Genomic DNA, 13,508 nt, shown 5'->3' on the forward strand with positions numbered 1-13,508 from the left:
CAGTGTCACTGTACTGACACTGTCAGCTGAACTGAACATGATGTAACTGTCTCATCTTGCTGCGGGCATTCGTTACTCATTAATAATCACAAACACTGCCGTGGAAACCATTTAGTTAAGCCGATCACACTTCAAGTGTTTATCCAGCAGAGGTAAAAGCTGACAACTTTAATTGCACCTTGTGTTCAACTGCAAGCAATGGCTGCAACTGCATTCTGTTATAATTTAATTTACTTTCATACATGATTGAGCAAAAGTGAAAACAAATTTCTAAAAATGAAGATTATTTTTTCACATATGAAAAACTACTTTGCCCACCATTACTTTCTTGCAGCGTGCATTTGATATGAAAATATGAAAGAGGGGACATTACCTAACATGGATATCCTCCTCCAGCTTTGCAGCAACAATAAGTCCTCAAAAAGATTTTTAAATATATTACTCTAAAAGAATAACTAGTTATATTTATTAAATGAGAACTATGGTGATATCACTTTTCCTAGGCTTATAACATTCTGCACTGAAAGCTAGTTGTATAGATTCCCAGACAACCACTCAAACTGAAGGAGTCAGGTGAGACTAAAGCATGTCCTACATCTGTTCTATCGGTCTCTTCATGGTTGGATAAGCCAAAAATGCAGGAGGCAGGAGACAGGAGACAGGAGACATGATGAGTGCCTCACCTTATCTCTAAAGGTTTTGCTGCTTCTCTGTAACTGCTGCCTCTTAGTTACATTCTTAGAAAAGACAAAATTGTTTTTCATTGTTATGCAGATGACACTCAGGGCTATGTGTTAAAGTCTATACAAACTTTAAGTGAGTGTCTCGAAGAACCTAAAGTTTGGATGGCTCCAAAGTCCCTAAATTTTAAATGAAAAGGAGACAGAGGAAATTGTCTTTGGTGTTGGTGTCAGTAGTGGGTCTTCTCCTGCAAACATGGATCCTCTGACATAGTAGAAAGTCCTACTGTCACAAACTAGAATTGGCCAGCGATTCTAGACTGAGTGGCTAGGTAAGTGCAGGGGTGAAATCCAGCTTCTGTCATCTGAGATTGAAATTGAATTTGTGAGGATAAAAAGTACCTCTGTTAATAGATGAGTTTAAAACAGTGATCCACGCTGTCATCATAGCTCTGATGGACTACCTGTTGTTGGTGTTAGCCAGTTCTCCCTGTCTTGATTCCAGCTGATTCAAAGCAGTGCCTCACAGCTTTGGAACACAGAAGATAAACCACATTACTCCCATCTGGGAAGGTTCTCAGTCATCTAGGTCAGCGGTCCCCAACCCCCGGGCCTCGGACCGGTACCGGTCCGTGAGTCGTTTGGTACCGGGCCACGAGAGTTGAGGCTCAGGTGTGAAATGTATAGTTTACAGGGTTTTTATCGGTTTTCAGCGTTATTTTGTTATCGTTTTTATCATTTACTCGGTTTTCCTGGGTCTTTTCACGTGTGTTATGAATAAATTTTCTTTTTTTCGGTACCTGTAGAAAACCCCTGTGATTTGTGTATATAGACTGTTCCACGGACCCCCTCTAACCACTGCTAAGATGGTACATTCCTCCCATCCCTTGTTTGTGTTTGCGCTGGTCCACCTTGATAGCGCTGGTGGAGCTGGGCTGTTGTACTGAACATGTGTAGTGCGTGTGCGTGAATGATAAGTAAGTGCCTTGTATTTGTTTGTTCTATGGTTGTAACTTATCATATACTTAGCTATGTACATTGGGTGATGCTTAGTAGAGTTTTCCAGCTGTTCGTGTAGCCACGAGACACTGTATATTCACGCTGATTTGACCAAAATGGCGCTACCCTTGTGAACTGAGCTGCCCAAAGTAAAGATGGAGTCTATCCCTGTGCAGCAGCCCATTTGTGTCCACCAGGGGGTGGTGTTTAGTCATTTCTGTTCAACCCTTTCTGTATTATTTAGACCAGTTTGGTTGACTTTAATTGTTTGCTAATTGTAATTTCTGTTATTTTACAGAACCACACACACACATATACATATACTCACACGAATTCACTTCTGGAGATGTTTGGATTAAAAGAACCCTAATTATCATTGCTGTAGACCCTCTCTTTCATCATATAAGTCACCTGTGCCTTCTGACCGAGGATAGGAAAATCCTGCTGTAATTTGCCAGTCTATTAAGCACACACATGTCCAGTTCAAGTGGTCCTTCGAGCCGGAGTAATTACAGCATTTCCTAACATGGCGACATCCCGATATGATGAAGAACAACAAGGTGCCCGGCAAAGGAGACCACATAGGGCTCCAAGATATCTGGATGACTTCATCTGGACCTATCTCCCACAGCCGACTAACCCAGTTCCACCGAACACTAACGCAGCTACTCCAATACACCAAATCGCTGGCATCGATGGCTCACCAGAGATGGAGAGAATAAGGAGGATGGAGCAGTGTGTTACCCAGGTACAGGAGCAGATGAGGGAGATACAGAGCGCTATACAAGTGTCTTTGAACTTTGGCCAAAGAACCCCCCAAGTACAGTTACAAACCCAGGTCCGGAGCCATAGTATGCCTTTACTAACTGTGGATAATAATCCTACACAAGCTCCTCCTATGGGCGGACTAGAAAACATCCCTCCCATATCTCCAGTAATACCTAGCCCTCAGTTTCATACTGTACAGCAGACCTCCCCTTCCACAGCTCATCATGTTGATAACCCTCAAATATTACAGTCAACAGCTCCTACTCTCCCTGTTAACCGACCTATTCCTCAGCCCCCTCTATACGTCCACTCTTCCATGCCATCAGCTGCTCAGCCAACACCAGTGGTACCCCGGTCTGCATCTACAGCAACAGAACAGCCACATCCTCCCTGGTATCAGCAAAGAGACCTGAACTGGCAGTCATCAACCCCACAGTGGTCTGTGCCACACAGTGCTGCTCAGTTTAGTATCCCTGGCACTATGCAGTACCCTGTCACGCTGCCGCCTGGCATGCCCTCTCCAGGCTATCCGCTTTGGACTTCAGGCCCACCTCTCAGTCAGGCATACGTTACACCAGTGCTGCCACCTGCTGTTAGCTCACAGTATACCTATCGGCATCCTGCTCCAGCTGCACCTGTCAGTTCACAGCATGATGTAATTCAGAGCAGCCCACAACACTCCTCATCTCTGCTTTCCTCTCAGAGACCGAACTTGATGGAGATGGCTATATCCTCTTCTTATGGCATCCCTAAACCCAACCTGATCCGCTTCACCACAGGAAAAGAGAGTGATTTCCTGCTACTGAAGAAAGGTCTGGATGGAGTTTTGGGACCACACCCACACCTGTCTGAGGATTACAAATTCCAAGTACTTCTGGATCATCTAAAGTTTCCTCCTGCGTTTCAGCTTGCAAAGAGGTATGTGCATGACACTATGCCCTTCAGTAAAGCAATGCAGGCTCTACAGCAGCGCTATGGACAACCACGCCAATTAGTCCAAGGTGAAATTAACAACATTTTGAGAGCTCCCACAGTGAAAGCTGGAGATGCACAGGGGTTTGAAGACTTTGCTCTATCAGTTAGTAGTTTGGTGGGACTACTAAACTCCATGGAAGGAGCTGCTAAGAGCGAACTAGAGTGTGGTTCCCATGTGGACAGGCTTTTGAGTAAACTCCCCTTCTCCTATCAAGACAGTTTTGCTGAATATTGTCTTGCAAAGGGCATCTTGCAGAGTGACTCAGCTAACACCTATACTCTCCCTGACTTTGCACAGTGGTTGGAGAGGAAGTCACAGGCCATACAGATATCACGAAGGGCTACAGAAAGCTACATATCTGATAAACCCCGCTCAGATCGTAGAGACAAGTCATCACGACCATTAAAGACATCCTCATCAGTCTACTATGGCACTGACAAGCCTACAACACCGACGGCTAATACCACTTCAGCCCCTACTGACAGTAAAGAACCTATGAAAGGGAAGAAAAGAGAGAAATTTAAGCCCTACTGCCCCTTCTGTAGCAGTACAGAACATTACTTGAGTTCCTGTTCTGACTTCAGTAAGCTGAGTACTACACAGATTATTACATGCATTAATGACAATAAGAGATGCTGGAGATGTGGTCGGAGTCACCAGCCTGACAGTTGCAATCTGAAGAAACCTTGTGCCACCTGTGGAGAACAACACCTGCAGATCCTTCATGAAGCTACCTCTCGCCCAAACAAGAGTATCCTGACATTGAGTACAGCCTCCAGCATGGTGTATTTGGACCAAGTCACTCATTCAGGCAGAGTCATGCTTAAAGTGGTCCCAGTTACCCTCCACAACAATGGGCGATCTCTGTCCACCTATGCCATTCTTGACGATGGATCAGAGCGGACTATTGTTTTATCTGCAGCGGTTCATTACCTGCAATTAAATATCACAGAGGAGTCCCTCAAACTACGAACCATCAGGCAGGAGGTGTCACAGTTACAAGGCGCATCGGTTTCTTTTGAACTGAGTGCACCCAGCTCTCCCCAAATCAAACATCACATCAGACGTGTCTTCACTGCTAAAGAACTTAATCTGGCAAAACAATCCTGCCCAGTGGACATACTCCGTCAGAGATATCCACATCTGGCCAACGTTCCCATCAAAGCATTTAAGGATGTGCAGCCTATGCTTCTTATAGGCTCAGATAATGTCCAGCTCATCACCCCTCTGTCACCTGTCAAAGTCGGTCCACTAGGCAGCCCTGTTGCTGTCAACACTAACCTCGGTTGGGCCATCCAGGGACCGGCTACCTTTCTACATCTACCTACTGAAGCTTCATGTCTGCACACATCCCTGTTACCATCTCCTTCTCAAGCGTTAAGACAGAACGTTGAGAAGCTGTGGCAGTTAGATGTGCTCCCCTTTCGATCAGAGAAAGAGGTAACTCGCTCTAAACAAGACAAAGAGGCACTGGAGTTACTGCAGAAAACCACAGAACGTGTACAGGTGGATGGAATAGCTCGCTATGCTACTCCTCTGCTCCGCCGCAGAGACTCCACTAAACTACGAACTGACCATGACGCAGTGATGGCTCTCCTTCGGTCCACCGAGAAGCGCCTGATTAAAGATCCTGATCTAGCGGCTGTGTACAATGCAGAAATACACAAACTGGAACAAGCAGGTTATGTAAGAAAACTCACTCCTGAAGAGGCAAACCTCACAGATGAATCCTGGTTCATTCCCCATCATATTGTGCATCATAACAATAAGCCTAGGATAGTTTTCAACTGTTCCTTCCAATACAGGCAAGACTGTCTTAACGATCAGCTGCTACCAGGTCCAACTCTCGGTCCATCCTTAATAGGTGTCCTGTTGAGATTTAGGGAGCACCCTGTTGCTGTGAGTGGGGACATACGAGGTATGTTCCATCAGGTGCGGCTTCTTCCGCATGACCGGCCCCTGCTGAGATTCGTGTGGAGAGATATGGAAAGAGATCGGAGCCCGGACATTTATGAGTGGTGTGTCCTGCCCTTTGGAACCACATGCAGCCCCTGTTGTGCCACGTATGCCCTTCAGCGCCATGTGCAGGATCATAAAGATGGCAATGAACAAGTACTAGACTCAGTGCTGCGCTCATTTTATGTCGATAACTGTTTGCAATCTCTGCCCTTTGCTTTGCAGGCACGACCACTTGTCGATAACATCAGAGAGTTGCTATCTACTGGTGGTTTCGAAATCCGACAGTGGGCAAGTAACTACCCAGAGGCCATTGCTCATCTCCCCTCTGAAGCAAAGTCCCCTACCTGCGAGCTGTGGTTGACTGAACACCAACCAGATCCCCAAGAACCAACCTTAGGCTTGGCATGGCACTGCTCCACAGACCAGATTGCCTACAGATGTCGGCCAGTGGTTCCTCAGGAGTCAACCATGAGAAATATCTACAGCATCCTCGCCTCTCAATACGACCCACTGGGCTTCATCATCCCCTTCACGACCCGGGCAAAGGTTATTGTTCAACGTCTGTGGCAGAATGACAGGAACTGGGATGATCCCATCGAGGGCGAGTTACTCCAGCGGTGGCAAGAGTGGGTGAGTGAGTTACAGTATCTACAAGAAATCTGTCTGCCTAGATGCTACATAGCCCCAGCAACCCAAGAGGGAACTTTCCAGCTGCATGTATTCTGTGATGCGTCAGAGAGTGCTTACGGAGCAGTGGCATATTTGAGATTTAAAGCGGCAGAACATGAGGTCCACACTGCCTTTATCATGGCCAGATCACGTGTAGCTCCCCGCAAGAAACTGTCAATTCCCCGTCTAGAGCTGTGTGCTGTACTGGCTGGGGCACAACTGTCTAGACTCCTCCTCAGTGAGCTTACGCTGCCCATTAGTGAGACTACTTTATGGACCGATTCTACCACTGTGTTGAACTGGATCCAGTCCGAGTCCTGTCACTATAAAGTGTTTGTAGGTACTCGTATTGCCGAAATACAGGAGCTGACTGAGGCCGCCAGCTGGAGGTATGTCCCCTCGGCTTTGAACCCAGCAGATGACATCACCCGGGGAAAACCATTACGTGAGCTGTCAAAACCTAGCCAGTGGATGGATGGGCCCCCCTTCCTGAGACAAGCATCTGAGCAGTGGCTAGCACGACCTACTGTGAGTACAGACACTGAAGATAATACTGAGTTAAAGAAATCAGCTTTCTGTGCCTATGTCACTACAGATTTGGCACAGTCTGATCCTGCATACAACACCTGGGCTGATTTGGTGCAGGCCACCCACCTGTCTTCTCACGGGGCGGCTGGCCTCCCTATGTCAGCAGCACAACGACTAGAGACAGAAGTTCAAATTCTCAAACAGGCGCAACAAGAAAGCTTCCCTGTTGAAGTACACACCCTTAAATCTGGGAAAGAGGTGTACAAAGACAGCAGACTGAGCAACCTTTCTCCCGAATATGACAGTCAGCTTGGCCTCATACGAGTAGGTGGACGCCTCCGGCGAGCAGAGCAGATGGATGTTGACACTCTGCATCCTATCATGTTGTCACCAGACCATCCTACTACTCAGCTCATCATCAAAGACTATGATACACGTCTCCTGCATCCTGGCCCAGAACGTGTCTTTGCCGAATTGAGACGCAGGTATTGGATTTTAAGAGGCAGGCAGGCCATAAGGAAGCATCAGTATCGCTGTTTGGAGTGTAAGAAGTGGAGAGCCAAGCCTGTTTCACCGAAGATGTCTGATCTCCCTGCTACCCGCTTGCGATTAAATCAGCCGCCATTCTGGTCCACAGGAATTGACTGTTTTGGCCCTTTCACTATAAAGATAGGCAGGAGACAAGAAAAACGGTGGGGCATTATATTTAAATGCCTTACGACCCGCTGCATTCACCTCGACCTTCTCACTGGTATGGACACTGACTCCTTTCTCATGGCTCTGCGCAGATTTATTGCTCGAAGAGGAAAACCCTTTGAAATACTGAGTGATCAGGGCACCAATTTCAGAGGAGGAGACAGAGAGCTGCAGGAGGCATTCAAAGTGATGGAGCCATGACTGCAGGAGAAGCTCAGTGAACAGAGCATCACTTTCCACTTCAACCCTCCGCATGCTCCACATTTTGGGGGAGCCTGGGAACGGGAGATCCGTTCAGTCAAATCTGCACTTCAAGTTGCCCTCAAAGGTCAAGCGGTGCCAGAGGATTTGTTGCTTACTGTTCTTATTGAAGTAGAGGGCATACTTAATTCCAAGCCACTGGGATACGTTTCCTCGGATATTGCAGATGTTGACCCGTTCACGCCAAATATGTTGCTCATGGGGCGGCGCGATGCTTCCCTTCCCCAGGCAGTATATGGCACCAGAGAAGAACTTGGAAGGCGAAAATGGCGTCACAGCCAAGTCATAGCGGACCGGTTCTGGACTCAGTTCATTCAGCGCTACCTGCCTGGACTGCAGCCTCGCCAGAAGTGGAACCAGACTACTCCACCTTTGAAAGTGGGACAGACTGTCATGGTGGTGGACTATCAGCTCCCACGGGCTTCCTGGTCCGTAGGACGGGTAACACAGGTATTTCCCAGCCCGGATGGACAGGTGCGAGTAGCTGAAGTCGCTATTGGGGAACATAAATACCAACGGCCTGTGTCAAAACTTATCACGTTACCTGAACTGTCAGCTGAACGTCCTTAGTTATATTCACATGGGTTTTTGATGTTTACTAATGTGCTATACACATTAGGGGGCGGCTGTAGAAAACCCCTGTGATTTGTGTATATAGACTGTTCCACGGACCCCCTCTAACCACTGCTAAGATGGTACATTCCTCCCATCCCTTGTTTGTGTTTGCGCTGGTCCACCTTGATAGCGCTGGTGGAGCTGGGCTGTTGTACTGAACATGTGTAGTGCGTGTGCGTGAATGATAAGTAAGTGCCTTGTATTTGTTTGTTCTATGGTTGTAACTTATCATATACTTAGCTATGTACATTGGGTGATGCTTAGTAGAGTTTTCCAGCTGTTCGTGTAGCCACGAGACACTGTATATTCACGCTGATTTGACCAAAATGGCGCTACCCTTGTGAACTGAGCTGCCCAAAGTAAAGATGGAGTCTATCCCTGTGCAGCAGCCCATTTGTGTCCACCAGGGGGTGGTGTTTAGTCATTTCTGTTCAACCCTTTCTGTATTATTTAGACCAGTTTGGTTGACTTTAATTGTTTGCTAATTGTAATTTCTGTTATTTTACAGAACCACACACACACATATACATATACTCACACGAATTCACTTCTGGAGATGTTTGGATTAAAAGAACCCTAATTATCATTGCTGTGGACCCTCTCTTTCATCATATAAGTCACCTGTGCCTTCTGACCGAGGATAGGAAAATCCTGCTGTAATTTGCCAGTCTATTAAGCACACACATGTCCAGTTCAGTACCGGTACTAGTTTTATTTTGTTGTATTTATCTGCGACACCTTAAAGGCCGGTCCATGAAAATATTGTCGGGCATAAACCGGTCCGTGGCACAAAAAAGGTTGGGGACCGCTGATCTAGGTCACTGTAGTCTACGGAGCTTGGAAAAAAAGCATCTGGACTTCTTTAACCTTTAGCCTTTTTAAATCCCGGTAGCACTGCAACCATGTAAGCTAGCACAATAATTTCTTTTGCACATGAAACTGGAGGAGTTGTACTTACATCCTATGCCATCAGCTTGTCCCAGGTCCCGGTTTCCTTCCACATATACCTTTTCAAAAATTGTATTAAAAGCACTTTCAGCAACAAAAACATAATATTCCAGAAACATGCTTTGCCGATCCGATCAGCTGTTCGTAACACTTACTACGTCCATCAGCGCGAACTATCGCATTTACGCCATGACCTACCCGAAACCGGAAGTGACGTCATTTTGCGGAATTGTAGTTTTTTACCATCAGGGCCTTATGAGCTTATACTGGTGTTTTTAAAAGTTATGTTTGAGTTTATGATTTTCTGTGTCGTTTCTGGGATGCTTAGAACTCAATTTGCACTGCTGGAAAGAGTTTATTTTAAAGCATATGCTGTTTTTTTGCAAATTTGCATTATAATATTTATTTTCGCTTTTCCTGCAGTATATAAAAATTGGTGCATTTCAAAAATAAAAATATGAAGACACTCAAAATAAATTTCCTGTGGTGGGAACCTATTTTGTGCAACTTTTTTGCATTTACAGTTTTGAAGGATAAGCCTCTTAAATTTCTCTAATTAGAAATATATGTTAAAAAAACGAAAACGATTTTCAATTTTTTGGTAGTTTATTGCACATTTTTGCAAATTATGTAATTACTATACACTTAATGCATACATATTATTAAAATTTGGGCTATAATGGTTGTATTGATGTATATCAACTTGAAATGCTCCCAAAAATGGCACTACAGCATGTAAAAATATAATATAAGCTCTGGCGGACTTGGTTTTATGGTAGGTCTTAAAGGGTTAAGTTTCCTTGAATTCAAATGAATGTGATTTCAGGGAAGCTTAAAGAAGTCCAGACACTTTTCTTTCCAAACTCCTTTGATGACATTACTCGTGCTTTCTCCACACTGCACAGGCCACTTGTCCATCTTAGATTTTATTTTAAAATTCGTTTATTTTTAAGTCCTTAAATGGTTTTGACGTATCCTATCTCTCTGAGCGGCTGCACTTACACTCTCCTCCCCGTTCACTATGATCAGCTGACAAGCTGCTCCTGGAAGTGCCAAGGGCACAGCGGAGGCTCTGGGGGACGGGCCTGAATTCTAGAATTTGTTGCTGTTGCTCTATAGACGGCCTCATCGACAGCCATTTTTAATCCACTCATAAGACCCACCCCTTCTGTTTGGCTTTCGAGCCAGTTTTACATGTTGATTTGTTTTTATTTGTGTCTCAGATTTATTTTGTCTTATACTTACATTACTGTATGCTTATTTTATACTAATGTATTTTTATTTTTATTTCTATTGTTCTGCACTATATTTTTTCTGTAGTTATTGCTGTTCTGTTAAATAAATTTCTTCCACTTGCATATTTTCTTCCATATGCATGATCTTATTCTTTTGGTTGATAGCCTCAGTCTTTGGTCAGTGATGGTAATAACGTAGACACATTTGTCATCAAGGCCCTGAGATTTGCATTCCTCTACTTGGGTCAACCACTTCTCCCCAACCTGAAGTGGAAACTCCACCTACTTTATTCTGAGAGTCATGGCCTTGAACTGAAGTGCTTACTGGGCTTAAGCCCGGGTTATTTTTTTAAGAAGCCCGGGGTCTTTTAGAGTATAATTTTGTCATGGTTAGATGCCTGGCTGAAAACTGTATAAAACAAAAACTACACACAATATTCGAAGCACATAGTACACACTGTGGGAATTTACGACTGTGCGTAAATTCCCCCTGATTTTGGTATGATCCGAGCTCAGGCACCAAGCGACTGAGCGAGGGGGCGGGGGGAGCTGCTGCCTGTGAGCCAGGCAGACAGAGGAGAACTGAAGTTTGACCAGGTAGCAAAGGAAATCATTCGTACTGTACAAACAGTGTTGGGGAGTAACGGAATACATGTACCGCCATTACGTATTTAAAATACAAAATATGAGTAACTGTATTCCGTTACAGTTACCGTTTAAAAAGGTGGTATTCAGAATACAGTTACTTTGTTGAAATAAATGGATTACACTGCGGTACTTTCCTGTTTCATATTGTCGTGGATCAGGACTGTTTGGGTTTTGTTTGACAGCTACGTGCTCTTGTTCCAGGCGGCAGCGTTACGGTTGCCATGGTTACAGGCCGACGCTCTCTCTCTCTCTCTCTCTCTGCAACTGTTTCCTGGGCGAGAGAGCGCCTTTTCGTTGTTGTTGTTGTTGTGCTAAGCTAACAGGCAGAATGCTACAAGCATAGCTCTAAAGAATGTAGCATCATGGGCAGTGTAGTCCGTGTTGCAGGGAGAATGGACTGCCATACACATTATGTGTCTGTGAGCGAGGAGGGAGAAAAAGGGGAGTGGAAAGGTACGAGTTGTCATCGAGGAAAAACGGGAGCTGGAAGCATGTAAATATAATAATAACCACTTCAGCCAATAAGAGTGCCTGACGAGCCCAGTTGTAAGTAAGCTATTAAGACTCGACTGTACACCGTGTTCATGTTTTCCTCCGAAAACAATAAGTTCTGTTGGAGCAGTCTTTCAACGCCTCTCTCTGTCTCTCGCAAGAAAAGTTGACCCACACAACAAAGTAAAGCTATTTTTCGGCTACGAGCCGACAGGGACCCCGCCGTATTAGTCAGAGGTCCCTTTACTACAGTTCGGAGTCGCGGACCTTCAGTAATAGTAATAAATCACACAGCAATAGTACATTCACGTTGTTGTAAAAAGCATGATAATATATTAAGTAATCCAAAGTATTCAGAATACGTTACTGTCAAGACATCTACAGGAAGCGGTGCCTGAGGAAAGCGGGGAGGATCATCAAGGACTCCAGTCACCCCAGCCATAAACTGTTCAGACTGCTTCCATCAGGAAGGAGGTTCTGCAGCATCCGGTCCCGTACCAGCAGACTGAGAGACAGCTTTTTCCATCAGGCCATCAGACTGCTGAACACGTCATAGACACCTCAGCTTCACTACTGGAACTTTAACATTATGCACTCCATACTGTATATAAATGCCACTTGTTTTGCACATATTCAACTCTGTATATTTTATATATTTTATTATTATTATTATTATTATTATTATTATTATTATTATTATTTTATTTTATTTTATTTTTTTACTATTTAATTTGTAAAAATGTGTATACACACACACACACACACACACACACACACACACACGTAGGAAAATATTTAGTATACACATCCAGAAATGCATACACTATTATATATTGTACATATATTTATTAGTTTCAGGTTGGCCATTCTTGTATTTTGCTCGTTTGTGTTGTTGTGTTTGCACATCTCTGTTGCTTGTGGGGCTCGCACACAAGAATTTCACTCGCATGTGCTGTGCCAGTGTGCCTGCACATGTGATGTGACAATAAAAAGTGATTTGATTTGATTTGATTTGATTTGATTTGAGTAACGTAGCGGAATACGTTACAGAATACATTTTGGGGCATGTATTCTGTAATGGAATACATTTTAAAAGTAACCTTCCCAACACTGTGTACAAATAATGTAAATATGACGGTGTATCACAAAAGACTGATATCAAACTGATCACTTGACCCATATTACATTACTCGTTCTTCGAGTGAATCAACAAATGGCGAAATGAAAAGCCGAACAACAACAATGCTTTTTCTTTAGAGAGTCTTAGCTTACATGTGTTTATTTCATATTTTCAGTTGTTACCCTCCGGCTAAATAAATCGGTTTCAGTAATGCACTGATATACAAGAATGGACATAAGGAGCTTCTTTCAAAGAAAAAACTCAGGTAAATGTTATTTTATATATTATGCTTTGTATGTTGTTCAGTATATTTCTATGCAAAACAAGAGGGATTTCAATACACAGCAGTATATTCACAGCTTAAACCAGATATTTACATACACTTTAGGGAAAACACAAGAACATTTTTTTACTGTACAACATCAATTTAGAGGAAACTTGTTTTGTTTTGGATAAATAAATATTGAAATATATCTTGAATTAGTTAAATGTCAGAATAAAGAGAGAAAGACCTGTCTATTTTTTATCACCCATCCATCCATCCATCCATCCATCCATCTTCATCCGAGGCCGGGTCGCGGGGGCAGCAGCCTAAGCAAAGAGGCCCAGACCTCCCGCTCCCCAGCCACCTCCTCCAGCTTATCCGGGGGAACACCAAGGCGTTCCCAGGCCAGCCGAGAGATATAATCTCTCCAGCGTGTCCAGGGTCTGCCCCGGGGCCTCCTCCCGGTGGGACATGCCTGGAAGCTCATTTCTGCCGCTTGTATCCGCGATCTCGTTCTTTCGGTCACTACCCACAGCTCGTGGCCATAGGTGAGGGTAGGGACGTAGATCGACCGGTAAATTGAGAGCTTCGCTTTTACACTCAGCTCTCTCTTCACCGCGACGGACCGGTGCAGCGTCTGCATTACTGC

The sequence above is a fragment of the Astatotilapia calliptera genome, chromosome 17, assembly GCF_964374335.1.
Source record: "Astatotilapia calliptera chromosome 17, fAstCal68.1, whole genome shotgun sequence".
Lineage (NCBI taxonomy): Eukaryota > Metazoa > Chordata > Actinopteri > Cichliformes > Cichlidae > Astatotilapia > Astatotilapia calliptera.